This window comes from Gorilla gorilla, chromosome 13, assembly GCF_029281585.2.
Source record: "Gorilla gorilla gorilla isolate KB3781 chromosome 13, NHGRI_mGorGor1-v2.1_pri, whole genome shotgun sequence".
Classification (NCBI taxonomy): Eukaryota; Metazoa; Chordata; class Mammalia; order Primates; family Hominidae; genus Gorilla; species Gorilla gorilla.
Window position 1 is genome coordinate 59,635,428 of NC_073237.2, and position 15,598 is coordinate 59,651,025.

The 15,598-nt window shown below is 41.3% G+C and overlaps 2 protein-coding genes across 3 annotated transcripts in view; one reads left to right on the forward strand and one right to left on the reverse strand.

Moving 5' to 3' along the window:
* Positions 1-5,149, forward strand: part of INSL6 (insulin like 6) — a 197,100-nt gene extending 191,951 nt beyond the window's left edge. Inside the window, exon 3 of the mRNA XM_055350623.2 lies at positions 4,766-5,149. The gene's annotated coding sequence lies outside the window, so the exon portion shown is untranslated. The remainder of the gene's footprint in view (positions 1-4,765) is intronic.
* Positions 1-12,371, reverse strand: part of JAK2 (Janus kinase 2) — a 145,320-nt gene extending 132,949 nt beyond the window's left edge. The window contains exons 1-2 of one of the 2 annotated variants that reach the window (XM_055350620.2): positions 11,669-12,371; positions 11,219-11,301 (exon numbers count right to left, since the gene is read on the reverse strand). The gene's annotated coding sequence lies outside the window, so the exon portion shown is untranslated. Of the gene's footprint in view, positions 1-11,218; positions 11,302-11,610 lie in introns of both variants that reach the window. The other variant, XM_004047770.5, reaches the window with a different exon arrangement.
* Positions 12,372-15,598: the final 3,227 nt, after the last annotated feature.

Consider the following 15,598-nt stretch of genomic DNA (forward strand, 5'->3'; position numbering starts at 1 on the left):
TAATCCCAGCACTTTGGGAGGCTGACATGGAAAGATTGCCGGAGCCCAGGAGTTCAAGACCAGACTGAGCGACACGGTGAAACCCCATCTCTACAAAAAAAAATATAAAAATTAGCCAGGCCTAGTGGCACTCGCCTGCAGTGCCAGCTACTCAGGAGGCTGAGGTAGGAGGATCACTGGACCCAGGGAAGGCAAGGCTGCAGTGAGCCGTGATCAAGCCACTGTCCTCCAGCCTGAGTGACAGTGAAACCGTCTCAAAAAAAAAAAAAAAAAAAAGAACAAACTAACAGAGGAGTAAAAGGAGAGAACTCCCACCATGAAGGTTGTTCCTAATACAGTGTTACTTTTACTGACCACCATAACCAGAGGCACTGTGAATCAAACTTACTACAATGAAGGTATATTTCATTTCACTTCTAATAATTTTAAATTTTCATAATAGTAAATATAATCCAATTATCGCAGAATACTTACCTTTATAAGTTTGTGGCAGGGAGGGGTAGGGGTGAAGGCAAGGATAATTTTTTTTTAACAAGACAAGGTCCTAAATGGAGGATTCCAGCAATATCATTACAACTGAAGATCTGATGCAATGAAAACTATATTTCACATCAACCCCGCCCCTCCTCAAAACAAACCAAAAAATCTACAATACCTCATGTATTTAAAAAATAAATTATACATATAAATAAGAGAATCAGAATAGTATACTTCTATTTATTTATTTATTTTTATTTATTTATTTATTTTTTGAGACAGAGTTTCACTCTTGTTGCCCGGGCTAGAGTGCAATGGCACGATCTCAGCTTACTACAACCTCTGCCTCCCAGGTACAAGCGATTCTCCTGTCTCAGCCTCCCAAGTAGCTCAGATTACAGGCATGCACCACCACACCTGGCTATTTTTTTGTATTTAGTAGAGACAGGGTTTCACCATGTTAGTCAGGCTGGTCGTGAACTCCTGACCTCAGGTGATCCATATACTTCTACTTAAAAAGCTTAATATTATTCTAAATTTGACCCTCTAAAATAATAAGTTGTAAAATCTAGACTTCCCTGTAATTCTGTCTTCTCTAACCTGGCCAATTAACCACAGATCTAATAATTCAATGTTAAATGAACTTATCCTTAATGGTTCCAATCTCGAATGACTTCACCTATCCTATGGATTGCCATTATGAAATGACAAGCTTCCCTCAGTAGCAAATTTGATACAAATAAAACTATACTGTGAATTTTTAACAATTTGAGGCCAAAAATAGACTAATAAGAGCAGACACATAAGTTAGCAAATGCCCATTCATTAAGTACAAAAAATAACTTAATACTTCACAATAAAGTTTAAAAAAAAGGTAAAACTAAAATGGAAAACCAAGGTTAAATTCAAGTTTAAAATCAGAAATAGAGAAATTAAATAGAATAACTAAATTGAATAATTGGCAAAAAGATCTGCTTCTATTCCTAAATGCTTGATTTATTCATTTTATTTTCAAGTACTTGAATGCCTCCCATATGCTAATAAATATTATACAGGACTTGGAAACAAATAAATAGAAATGTTCACTACCCAAGAACTCACAATATGGTTTCACAGGAGCCATTGTTAGAATGAAACAAAGTCCAGAAATAGATCCAACTACATACACAATTTAAAACACCAGCATTTCACAGCAGCAGAGAAAAGAAGGATTATCTGACAAATAGTATTGAAACTGGACAACCATCTAGCGGAAAAAAGTTGCATTCCATCTTATATCTTGCATCAGTATAAATTCCAGATGGAACAAGAAAACAAGGGAGAATCTCAAAATATAATTTCAGGGTTAGAAGGGACCTACCTAGATGCACAACAACAAAATCACACTATCTACAGAATCAAAAAGATAAAGAGACAACCTAGGGAAAACAACTCATTTCGCAAACTCAAAGCTATCTTCCTTAGTATAAGAGCTCCCACAAAGCAAAGTAAAAGGACCACAAATCCAATAGAAAGTGGGCCAAGATATGAGTGAAGAGTTCCCCAAAAAAGGAGAATAAAAAGCAAATTAAAATTATAATGAGATTCTATTTTTCATGTCTCAAGTTGGCAACAATCAAGTCATCTGAAAACACAATGTTAGTAAAGGTGTAGAAAAGCATAACTTGGTATTTCTATGTCAATTTAGCAATATTTGTTGAACTTAGTAACATATACCACTTTTGAATCAGCAATTCCTCTTCTACTTAATCTTTAGTTATAGTCACACACACACACACACCCTGACAAATGTACAAAGATATTTACTACTTTTTGAATTCTAAGACATTTAAATGTGTTCAAAAAACAGATAATTTTTTTAAGAAAGAATAAAAAGAGACAAATACAGACAACTCTCAAAGAGTTTTGTTCCAAAGGGGAGTGAAAAATGGGGCCATAGCTTGAAGAGATGTGGAGTCAAGTAATGATTTAAATTGGGAACTGGCAAAGCACAGTTCACACATATCAAATTTAGCCAGTTGCCTGTTATGTAAATAAAGCTTTATGAGAATACAGCCATGAGCCACGTCTGTTCATTTATGTATTGTCTATAACTGCTTTTGCACCACAAAGGCGGAATTGAGTAGGTGCAAGAGAAACAATCTTGCCCACAAAGTCTAAAATATTTTATTTATGATCCTTAATAGAAAAATCTTGCCAATCCCTGGTTTAAATCAGTAATTCTCACAATCTAGGCCCCAGATCAACATTATCAGATCACCTGGGAACTCACAGATGCAAATCCTCAAGTCCCACTCCAGAGCTAATGAAACAAACTCTGGGGGTGGGGCCCAGCGGCAATTTGTGTTTCAATAAGTCCTTTAGGTAATTCTGATAAGAACCACTGGGTTAGGAAACAGTTCTAGTACAGTTAATCCTCACTGTCTTCAATAGGTTCTTGGAAACTGTGACTTTAAGTGAAACAATGTGTAACAAAATCCATTTTTCCATAGGCTAATTGAGATAAGGAAGTTCCTATGGCATATTTATGGCCACAAAAACATCATCAAACTTCTAAATAAAGATTCCAAACACTCTGATTATTAAACACTGAAATAAATGTGAGCTATACACACATTTAAGAAAGACTAATAAAAACAAGTAAGATAATTATTTACCCAATTCAGTTCAGTCACGAGTGGCTAGAGCCTATCCTAGCAACTCAAGGCACAAGGTGGGAACCAACCCTAGACAGGACATCACCCACTGCAAGGCACACTCATCCATACATGATCACTCAGACTGAGACCATTTAGACACACCGATCCACTAACATACGCATCTTTGGAATGTGGGAGGAAATTGGAGCACCCGGAAAAACCCACACAGACGTGGGGAGAATGTCCAAACTCCACACAAACAGTGGCCCCAGCCAGGAATCCATTTTTTTCTTATCAACGTTATGAAGAAATGACAGTTATTCAAGGACCTGCTATATAGCCAGGAACAGATAAGGACCCTTTGTGTTCACACATTTAAAGGGTCTTGAGGAAACTTCATGGGAGCCTAAGAGCCCTCAAGGAGACTGTCAGTGAGGACTTCAAGGAAAGTGAGAGAAATGATAGTGAAAGCTGAATAAGAGGAGACCCTTGTTACATACTAGGGCAAAGTTTAGCAAAACTGTCACCTACATTAACATGGAAAATAAAATACATACCTGACCTAATGAATTAAGGAGATTCTCGGCAGGAAGTTAAAGCAATTTGGCTTCTTCTAGCTGCCCTTATAATTGAGAGAACAGAGAGATGAACTAAAGAATGAGCTATTCATTTTTTGAGTAGAATTTCAAAGAGATGTAATGGACTCACAACAATCTTTTCAGCCAGCAAAGTGTCAAATAAAAAGGGCCTCAGAGCAAAGATCCAATCTAGAGTGTGATTATAAGATCCTTTCTTAAGATCTAAATCAGTACCTCATAGATCCTTTCAGACGAAATATTATCTAAGGATCTTAAGGGTGTCGTCCCACAGCAGACTCACACAGAGCTTAGGGGAGGAAAGAGTTCCTCTCAAAAGAGATTTGTGGGTATAGCAGTACAGATTATAAACTTACACACAGGAAGTCCACAAAGTTTTTAAAGGAGTTGTATTAGCTTGGAATGAAAGGGACAGTTACTATATAAAAGGGGGCCTTTGGACTCTGGAGCACTACAGGCAGGAAGCAAGCTCAGAAAGCTACTCTTACAAATACAAAGCACTTTATATGGGTTGGATGCGGGGGTGGGGGAGATAAATAATTCAGAAGGTAAAGCCAAAAACAGAAGAAGCCTATGTCCTATTAAGAATGACTTCCAGGAAGCAGGACTGAGACCTAATCAAGGAACTGGCAACATGTGCCCAGTGAGGTTGCAGAATTGCTACAGACTGTGCCTACCTTGCACGCTTCTTGAGGAGGAATGTCTACTGCAGATAACCTGTGCCTTTTCAATTTTGTAAAGTATGTAGGGGACATATAAACTGTCTCTTCATGGGTCCTCAGTTCAAGAAGAACCATATCCAATTAACCATACCCAAGAAAACTATTCTGTACCTGGACCTGATTTATATGATGAGATACTGGACTCTGAGTTACTGTCATGATGGGATGTGAATTAGGGACCTTTGAGGAGAAGCTCAGTGTATTTTGCGTGTATTTCAGATACAGGAGGGATGTGAAGTTTGGCAAAATGGCAAACTATGGCAATAGTATTAATAATTGTCCAAAGATGGCCATAACACTATTTCCCATCTCACATGTTTTTCTTCTACAGTGTGAACTTGCCACTCCCCCATCAAATCTGGACAGGCTTCTGACCCTTACAACCAGTAGGACATGGCAGAAGTTATACTGTGCAGCTACCAAGGCTAAATCATAAAAGATTTATGCTGAGACACACTGACACACTCACTTTTAATTCTCTACTCACCACTATGAAAGGTGACCACCCTGAAGCCACCATATTGTGAGGAAATCCAGGCCACATGTACATGTTCCAGTTAACAGCCCAGCTAACATCCCAGTCAAGAGCCAGCATCAACTACCCATCATGTGAGTGAAGACACCTCCAGATGATTCCAGTCCTTTGCCTTCAAGTCACTCCTGGCTGGCAATTCTTCCCAACTCATGTCCTAGTAGCCATTGTGGAGCAAAAACAAAGTCATCCCTGGTGTGCCCTGTCTCAATTACTGACCCATGGTATCTGTGAGCTTAATAAAGTAGTTGTTTTAAATCACTAAGTTTTGGGTAGTTTCTGTTACACAGCAATAGCAATCAGAGTAATGCTGATGGAAATAATCCAGTAGAGGGAAGAATTGAGAAGGCAAGAAAAAGAGGAGAGAAATATAATGGTAAAGCCCTTGAAGGCAAAGGGGATGAGCTCTTCTACACAACTGAATGGAGAGGCTTTAGAGGGGATGCTAAACAATTCATTCATTATGAAGGTGAAAACGGCAAAGTACAGAGGACAGGTGGTTGCTGGTGTACAGGAATTAGAGACTAGAAAAGGAGATGTGGGGTGGGGGGGGGGCGGTGGGAAAGAGTTTGCTGGTTTTTGTCATAAACATTGGTAAACCATTTCCTTTTTAAACTTTATGCACATTTTACCATGTGATCCCACCTTTTTAAATTTTCTAGAAAAGATTTAGTCCATTCCCTCAATAGACAAGACTCACTGATTATGTGAGTTGCCTGAAATCATATACCATGCTGACAGCAGGGTCAGTCCCTTACCCCTGATTTCCAAAACAGTGCACTTACTCACATCACATGGCCCTTTATATTATAAAAATATTACTTAATAGCATTTTATTTCATAATCATAATTTATTAAACTAAAATCACTTAGTAAGAACTAATGAGTACTCTGTTTCCAATAACGTACTAAAAAGATGAACAGAAGAATGTTCTTGGGAATATCAAAATAAACATGCAAGCAAAGTAAACAGCCCATGGACCATTCTAACCTAGTTAACCGTTTGTAACTATACAGAAAAGCTTCAAAATAGATAATGCTTCTCTTTGTTCTTTCCAGTACCCCTAATTTCATCAATCATTCAACCCTCAGATTTATAAGTTATCGACCATGAATTTCTCCTTCCTTTTAGAAACAAATATTTTATCACTTTATTCAAATTTTACCAGCACAAAAGCACCCAGAGATGGCTTGTCTAACCTTCTAACATTCAGAAAAAACACAGAACCAATGCACATAGGAAGAATAGTACCTGGACAGTGTGATATATAAGACGATACAGACGAATGACAATCTGTTGAAAAATACCTCCTAGGTTTTATTATGCCTAAAATTCTCATCCTTAGTCCTAGTGATGGAGGGCTTTGGAAAAGTCTCCACTGATCACCCAACTGTCAAATCCAAAGGTCTTTTGTTAAACCGGAGAGAACAAAATATTAACAGTGGTTATTTCCACGTAGGGAAAGTATAAGCAATTTTCTTCTGTTTTTATAGATTTCTTATTAGGAAAAACACTAATACATCTTTTTAAGACATTTTTTTGGATCTGATTCTTCTCATTTCTTGCCAATGATCAACATGTTGATCATTCTGCCTCCTAACCTATCCACTAATTTGCCTCTCATACTAACTGTTTTTTCTTTGTCTCCTTTACCCATTCCTCTCCTTTCACCCACCAGCTAATTATGGGCAATCCCACTCTTTTCTCTTAAGTACCACAGCACCAGCCTTAACTTCGCTAACAAATTCTAGTCATATGTCCCACTGTATGCTATCAATTTTCACTTGCCCATCCCACGGCCACCGCAAACTCAACATATCCACAATATATGCTCAACTGTCTACATCCCCTCTACCAGCTACTAACACTGCCATAACTATTTTTGTTAGTAACTGCCATTAATCAAACGGCAGTTTCTTTGTCATTAACTAGCTGAGTAACTTTGGACACATTTTTAAATCTCTCTGGTCTGAGTCCTAATATACAAAACATATAGACTTAGATGTTCTAAGATGTCTTGGAGAGTCAACACTCTTTGATTTCCTCCGTCACTGAAGAGCAAACCTTCAAGGTAAGGTAATCTTTAATCACTCTTCTCCCCTCCATTCTCCCTTCTTATCCAATCCATAATAATGTCTTGTGACATCTCTGCAATCTGACTTATTTCTAAGTCCTCATTACTTCAGGGCTCAGTTATTTTCCTACCTCTTTCTACCATTCTCTTTCCAATTCATATGAGACCTAGCACTGGTGCTGCTTTGATTTTCCTAAAATACTTATTTCAGCAAACTCTTTCTCAATTCAAAACTTTTAAAGCTTCTCCATATCTACAGGTCAAAGTACATTCTTCTCATCCTAGCATTTAAAGACATCCATAATCAAATTCCAACTACATTTTTAACACAATTTCTTACTACTCTTTCACACAAATCTTCATTTCAGTCAAGTTATTTATGTACTGCTCTCTGAACATATCATACATATATACATATTTTGCCTTTGCTTACCCCCTCTACCAGTTCCTTCCTATTATGCAAAATCTCTGCTCAACTCTAAGTGGTCTCAAATATCTGTAACTTTTATTATTTAGCTTATCTGCCCAATTATACTGTAAGTCCTTAGGGAAAGGAGCCTATTTTATATTTCTTTATTTCTCTTTTGGATACAGCCAAGTACCTTCTACATTGCAAGTATTAATAAATATTTGTTTGGTGACTACAGTTCCTTATCACACAATCAACATGTATTTCTTGAATGCTGCCCATGTACTCTCCACTGTGTGTTGTGGTTTTTTTAATCTAAGGTACTGCTCCTCAAAGAATACACAATCAACTTGAAAAGATATGGCTAACACTAGGGAAATAACTGTCAAACAACTAAAGCATGGCATATAATTAAACCGTGTGAAAATGTTCTAAGACTAAAGAGCTACAGAAATAGAGGGAAAAAAAGAGGGATGGAGAACATGGGCAAAAATTAAAGGATAGAAGAAGCATAGCTTATTATTAGAAAGTGTGGAAATCAGCTTACAAGCTTAAGGACTAGAGATCCTTAGACAAAAGACTAAATAAATAGGGCAGGGATTGATAATAGACTATCTTAAAAGTCAGGAAAATTTAATAAGTAGAAAATGGTAAGCCACTGAAGGTTTTGGGGCAAGGGAATGCTATAATAAGGAGTATTAGAGTGGAATCTCTATTGAGGATAAACAGAAGGAAGGGACACTGAATTCTCAGAAGTTCAAATGACTTTCAATATTCTAGGCTCAGGAAATGTGTCCTGGGATTCACACAGTAAAGGAGGGAAAGCAGAGATATGAGAAAGAAAGGAAATATGGATATTTTGAATGGGAATAAGAGGTAAATGAAAGAAGTAGTTTAAAGATGATGCCTAATTTAAAGCCTACATGATTAGAAGAAAATTAAGGGGTAGAAAATGGTAACTTTCACTTGGGGCATTCGGAGTTTAAGGAGATGAACAGAAATAGAAGCAGAAGACCAGTACAGGAAAAACCAGGAAGTGACTAGTACAACAAGTTAGCAATAGGATTAGTTTTAAAATCAAAGAACTGGGCAGAAGTTATAAACATATTACATAGGAGAGGAAATATATTAAGCCATGATCAGCTGGTACTAGCTTTATATCAATAATTTTATCAGAAAAGCAAACTAAAAGCTAAGGCAGAGGTTTCCAAACCCATTCAGGGAGCTCTGAGTCTTAGCAAATTTTTCACGACACCCCCAGGCCAAAAGAAATAGGTTTGAACAACTTACTTAGTAGTTATGTCCTTACAACTTAGTGTAGAGCACTGTAGAACTTATCAAACCTTAGAATCAAATTGGACAATACCACACTGTCATTTCCTGTTCTACATTCATTTTCATGTAGTAGTTGCTTTTTATCAGAGCAACCTCTGAAAATACATCTTTACAAAGACATGACATTGTAGAAACGGGTGTAGGTATCTAATATTGAAACCATGAACTAACTCAAAACACAAGTTCAAGCCTGAGGTGCTCTGGGCACCTTGGCACACAGTTTGGGAAACTGGGAGCTAAGAGGAGGGGTCTAAAAGGGAGTGGGGAAGGGTGGGAAATGTAATGGGAGAAGAGCAAAAGAAAGTTCTTAGCACAGTTAACCACAAGGGGGCAGCACAATAATTGGTGGGGGCAGCACAATAATTGGTAGGGGCAGCACAATAATTGGTGGGGGCAGCACAATAATTGGTAGGGGCAACACAATGGGGGTTTAAGCAGAGAGACAAAAGTCAAACCTTTCCATACAAAGGCTATAATACTCCCTCACCAGTTTAAGACCTTAAAGTCCTTTATCTCTTTATACTAGAAAGGAAGAAACACGAGTTACAGGCAGATCACCTTATGCAGTCATTCTGCCCTTCTCTGAATCTGCTTTGCCTCCCAGCCGTGATAGTAGCCAAGACTTTTATGACAGCCAGGCAGTTTACCACTTTGCATGTGTCTTACTCACTTCTCACAACAATCTTATAAGAAAGTGAAGCTAAAAGAGTCATAAATAATACAACTCTTTCTTTCTTTCTTTCTTTTTTTTTAGACAGAGTCTCGCTCTGTTGCCCAGCCTGGAGTGCAGTGGTGAGATCTCGGCTCACTGCAACCACCACTTCCCAGGTTCAAGCAATTCTCCTGCCTCACCCTCCCGAGTAGCTGGGATTACAGGTGTGCACCACCACGCCCGGCTAATTTTTGTATTTTTAGTAGAGATGGGGTTTCACCATGTTGGCCAGGCTGGTCTCAAGCTCCTGACCTCAAGTGATCCTCCTTCCTCAGCCTCCCAAAGTGCTGGGATTACAGGCGTGAGCCACCATGCCCGGCCGTAAATAATGCAACTCTTAAGTGGCAAGAACACCAGGATTCAAATCCAGATCTCACTCCAAAGCCAATGCACTTTCCTATTCTGCCTCAAAAGCATCCCACCTGTGAAACAGAGAAACAATGTCATATTCCCTTCCCATATCTGAGACACCTGTCTCAAATCACCAAAGGCACACACACACAAAAATCCCTAATGAGTCCCTAAAACTGCTATAAATTGCAAATACAGGATATTCAGTTAGAGCAAAAACAAGCATGGTGTGCTCTTCTGGCCAGCAAGTACTGCAGCTTTCCTATTCAGGTAGGCAAGTGCTGGATACATCCAGTCTGTACATACGTTACACACCAACAGACAAATGCATGTACAAGCAAATAATTCTCACACTTAAAGTGGTATAAGGTGAGGCGGATGGGGGAAGGGAGGCCAAAAATTGATTATTCATCTTCAAATGTTCTGGGTGTTATATCAAAATACAAGCTGATCATCCCTTATCTGAAAAGCTGCAAAATCTGAAACATTTTGAGCACCAACATGATGCTACAAGGGGAAAATTGCCTGCATAAGTACTTAATAGAAACTTTGTTTCATGCACAGACATATTAAAAATATTGCAGATGACTTAGTGGCTGTGTGAATAAGGTCTATATGAAACAAACGAATTTCGTATTTACACTTGGGTCCCATCCTCAAGATGTCTGATTTTGTATATGCAAACATTCCAAAATTTAAAAAAAAATCCAAAACACTTTTGGTCCCAAGCATTCTGGAGAAGGGATACAAAATCTTTATTTGCAGTAGCCCAACAACTCACTGTACAAACTTATTATGAAACCAAAAGCAATCATTTCCCTTATTCCCACTTCCAGTTTCCTTCTCCATACTCAGCCGCTCCTACCCTTTCATTCAGAGAAATGGAGTTTCTCCTGACAGAATAGTAATTACTGGAAAACAAACTGGGTAAATTCAACCGACACAGCAAGCTTAGGCAGATAAAACCATCAGGAAACATTCAATGTGGTAGCAGAAACCCCAGCAAGAATAGCTAACGTGTTCTCCCAAAAGCTATCTCTTATTGCTTGGAAATACTCCTCTTTAAAGGATTAAGAATCTCTGGCTGCTTAAGAAGAAAGGGTAATGGACAACGTTTTACGTTTCTCTGCAAAGTCATGTTACGTGTAAAGCCAACAAAAAAATGTTTCTTAAAGGATCCAAGACGAACAACAAAACACCCCAAAATTACTCTCCCAGATCAACATTAAAAGTTTAGCACTGACATTTTCAGAAGAGTAAGCAACAATGAGCCCTGCCTCTCTTCACACGCTTCCAACCTTCCCTACGCACGCACTCCCAGCTCCAGACACCTTCGCCTTTACTGCAGCGATAAAGGACAGCACACCCACCGTCGCGGGAGGAGGAGGAAGAGCCTCTTTTTCTGCAGAAGAGAAACAGTTCACATCTTGTTCCTGTTGCCTGCTTCTGAAACCTAAAAACAGAAGCAGCAGTTAACTACTACCACATAAATCCAGGGGAAACAAATGATTTTTCTAGGCTGTTTAAGTGTCTAGAAAATTTTAAAAAGGAATAAGGAGGCGGGGGCGCGGGAATTATAAGACACAAATGGAAGCAAATATCACCAGCAAGACTCGTTCTAGGTGTCGTCTTAAAGAGGAAGATTTTTCTGGCTCAGAAGTTTGCTGCCACTAGCAGGGGGCAGGCGGGATCAAAAGGTAGGAAGGGAGTGGAGAGACAGCTGCTGCCCCCCACCCAGAAGCCAGGCAGAGATAACACCCACCGGCTACACAGATCGGGCGACCAGAGCGCGCCCTCGAGCCCGCAGGGGCGGCTCCTACCCGGCGGACCAAGGTCTGCGAAGCCCCGAGGCGGGCACGGCTCTGAACGACCTCCAGGCTGGGCCCTCGGGGGCCCTCCAGTGTGGGCTCAGCTCCCACTCACATCCCTCGGCAGCGAGGACCAGGCCTCTCCCTGCGCCGCAGCAGCCCTCAGCCCCGACGCGCGCCTCAAGCCCGGGCCGAGGGGCCCGACCGGCCGAGAAGCCGAAGTGGCGACGCGAACACCCAAGCGAGCCGGGCGCCGGCCCAGCCTGTCAGCGCCAAGGGAGGCCGTTAGCGGCGTCCGCTGCTGCCCCCTTCTGCTCCTCTTCCTCTCTCCTTCCTGCAGCCCCACGCCACTCCCACTTCGGGCAGCCGGGAAGCCCGTCACAGTTGTCTCCACCCTCTCCGGGGCCACACCGTCTTCTCAACGCCGCGGGCGACACTGGCTTCGCCGCCCTGCTAGCTTCGAACTCAGCCTCCCGGTTGGCCTGCAGTCTCCCCGAATGGCAGGAGACTGGGCCGGATAGAGGCTCGGGGAGAGCCGGACGCGCGTCCTGCAGTGCGCGTGCGCCGCTCGGTGCTGGTCGCGGGACCGGCAGGCGCGGGCCACGCAGGGCAGCTGCCTCTCGGGAAGCCGGCGAGCGCGCGTGGAGATTCCTGGGACGGCCCCTGGGCGTGAGCGCGCAAGGAAGTTAAGGCGGCGGCGCCTCGCGAAACACTGGTTCCCGGCTGGAGCTAGGTGCCAGCGCTGGGCCCGGCCCTCACTAGATGGGCGGGTGTGTGTGTGGCCGCCGCCCTCCAGGGAAGCGGCCGGGAGTGACTCAGCCTGGCTGGCTCCCCAGCGCGCAGCCTGCAGTGGAGGAGGCCGGGCTGCCTCAGCGCGGAGACTCCCCTCCCGCACACTTCTGCGCTTTCTGCTTTTCCTTCCACTTCCCGGGTACAGCAGACCTGTCCTTCCCCAGTCCAGGCTGCTAGGCCGAGGGGAAGTGGCGCCGGGGGCCGGGGACAACGCGCTCACACACGCTGTTTCGTGGCAATGCGACCTCGAGAGCCTGACTCCGATCAGGCACCTTGGCTGGAAAGGGGTGAGGGTGGGATGAAGCGCCCAGCTGCCTGCGGGTTGGCAACAAGGCCTAGCGAATGTTTCTCCTAGAGGAGAAACAACTTTACCGGCGTGGCCTGGTGTAGCCCAGGAGAGGGTGGAGACAACGGCTGTGACGGGCTTCCCGGCTGCCAAAGGGCCTCATTCATTTATTCAAATATTTACTGAGTGTCTACTAGGTGCCGGGCTGTAGGTCCCCAGAGATACTAGGTGAACACGACCCCACACACTCCTTGCCCTACTGGATTGTATTCTGATGGAAGCGACAAAACAACAAACAACGCTTTAAATGCATAATGTGCGGGGTGTGTAATTGCCACTAAGAAAATGCATAATTTTCTGCTGCCATATACATAATAACAAAGAAAAGGAGTAGAAAGTGAGGAGGGGGTGTGCTATTTTACGGTGGCCAGGAACGATTTCCTAGAATAAGTGACATTTGAGCAGAGATCTGAAGGATGAGAATGAACCAGTCCCATGACTATCTGGGAAAAGAATTTCAGGCAGAGGGACTCCTGAAGGCAAAGACCTTGAGAAGGGAAAGTGTTTGGCAAGTTCAAGGATCAGGAAAGAGGTCACTGTGGCTGGAGGACACTGAAGGAGGGGGCAGTGGTAAGAGGTGAGGCCAAAGAAGTAGCCTGGCACCAGATCGTGTAGGGATTTTTTCAAGTATTAGCCCTCTTTCTGTCAACCTAAATGAAGTGACGCATTCATAGCTCCTGTTTCCCCATACACAACTGATGCTGCTATTCAGGTCTGTCTTGTACTTAATGGTTTCTTTAAATAAACCTCACCAAAGCAACTCCTGCATTTCTTCTTACATAAGACCCATTGCAAAAGGTCTTTAAGCAAATGATAGCAGCATAGGAAATTACTTGAATTCACCCTGAATCTTTTAAAGTAAATAATGAACTAGAGCTGTATAAGAGGGAGGGATTTACAGGAAAATTGCATTCCTACGGCTACTGCTTCATAGGCAATATATGGGCAAAGTTAGTAAGAATTTCTAATTATTAATTGTGACTCAATGGCTTAGAATATCAAGGCCACAATTACAAACAGTGACTACCAAAAGAGTTCCTTTTTTCCTGCAAACAAAAACTGCTACTGAGGTAAAAGCTAGAACACAGACCCACATAATGAAGAAGAGCTAAAGATGAGCTTAATGTCATGGTTAAATGAAAAGCATCACAACTGTGGAAATGGAAATGTGATATTTTGTGAGGGGAAGAAAATGCTTGTTTTAGAACTCTGAAACAGTATTACTTTCATTATAAGTGATGTTTCTATATTTTGCAGTGATATACTTATGTAACTAGGCATGGTATCTGTTACTGTCCACAGCCTGTTTGCAGGGAGAAGCCATTTGAAATTGGTGAGTTGCAGGGAGAAGCCATTTGGAAGTGGTGAATATTGAGGATATTTTTGTGGGGGAGCAGGTTATTTTCTTAATATTAGAGATGTGGGTATGGAAGACAAGGTGGACAATGGGTATATTATTCATAAGCCTATAGAATTGAGAAATCTTCTGTCTCCCCACATAGAAAGATGAAGCAACTTGCCTCCTGTCATTCAGAAAGTGAAAGCCTCCCTCATCACTAAGACATGATTTTAAGTCAATGCTAACCTGGAATGTTGAGCTTTTTTCACTCTGTATTAACAGAACTTTTGAGCTCTTTATGTGATTCCTGGTAGTGGCATCACTAGAAATTTGCTACTCAAGGCAAACATTTCAGGAAATTTCCCTTATTCTTTGATAATGATGAAAAGAATTCCAAGGAATTTGACCAAGTCTTTCAAGACATTCATACAATATGAAGAAACAAGAAATATGAGCTGTAAGGTAACACATTTAGATTCAAAACTTTGTGGCAAGATCTAATGGGAAAAATTAACAGCTAGTTGTTGACTGTGGGGCTGTGTGTAGTGTCTTGAGGTTTTGTCCTTCCAGTGTTGGCCAGCATGGCAGCAGTGATTCTTGACTGCTATGCCCAAACCCTCCCCCCACCCCAACAAGACTGCCTCAGTAAGTGTGAGATGGCGCATTGGCTTCTATAACTTTTTAACATTTTTAGGTGGTTTGACATAAAGCCACGGTTGAAAATCCATGGCCAAGGGTTTAAGAACTTACGCTTTAGAGTCCAGACCACCCAGGTTTCTTTCAATCACAGCTTTTGCCAGGAAAGTTTATTTAGATTTTCTAAGCCTCTGTTTCCTCATCAGTATAATGAGGATAATAATCTCCCCTGTAGAGAGATTTTGAAGATTAGGTGAAAAAGTATTTTAAAACCCTTAGCACAGTTATCAAATGTCTGTTATATCTGTGGCAGGACCAATTTACAGATATAACCAAGCTGGGAGGTATAAGAAATTTGTTGAATTTTATTAGGAAGATTGAAGTATTTGTCACAGTTTATTGCACTACACAGGACTGTGTGGGCTGGTAGGATAAGGGCTGAGTTGTAATAGAGATAAATGTGAAGATCTCCATTTGAATTTTAAAAAACAGAACTATATCATTAAATGATGAGACTGAAAACATCATTCTTAAGGGGGGACATAAATGTGAGCACAAAAAAGATGCAGGAAAGTCCTTGGAAAGGGAAACAGGCTCAAACGAAGGGCTGGGGAGAAGTCCAGGAGTTAGTTCGTTTCTTTCCAAAACAGGGAAGATGTACTTTTCTGAAGGCAGAAAGGAATAAAATATGGAAAGAGGCTTATTTATTCCAAATGTAGGATTATAAACCAAAAGATAAAGGCAAGGGGTATTAATCAAGTAGACAGACAAGCAAGCAATGTTTTTTTACTACAAATCATCCAGATATTTTAGTACCATTTATTCCAAA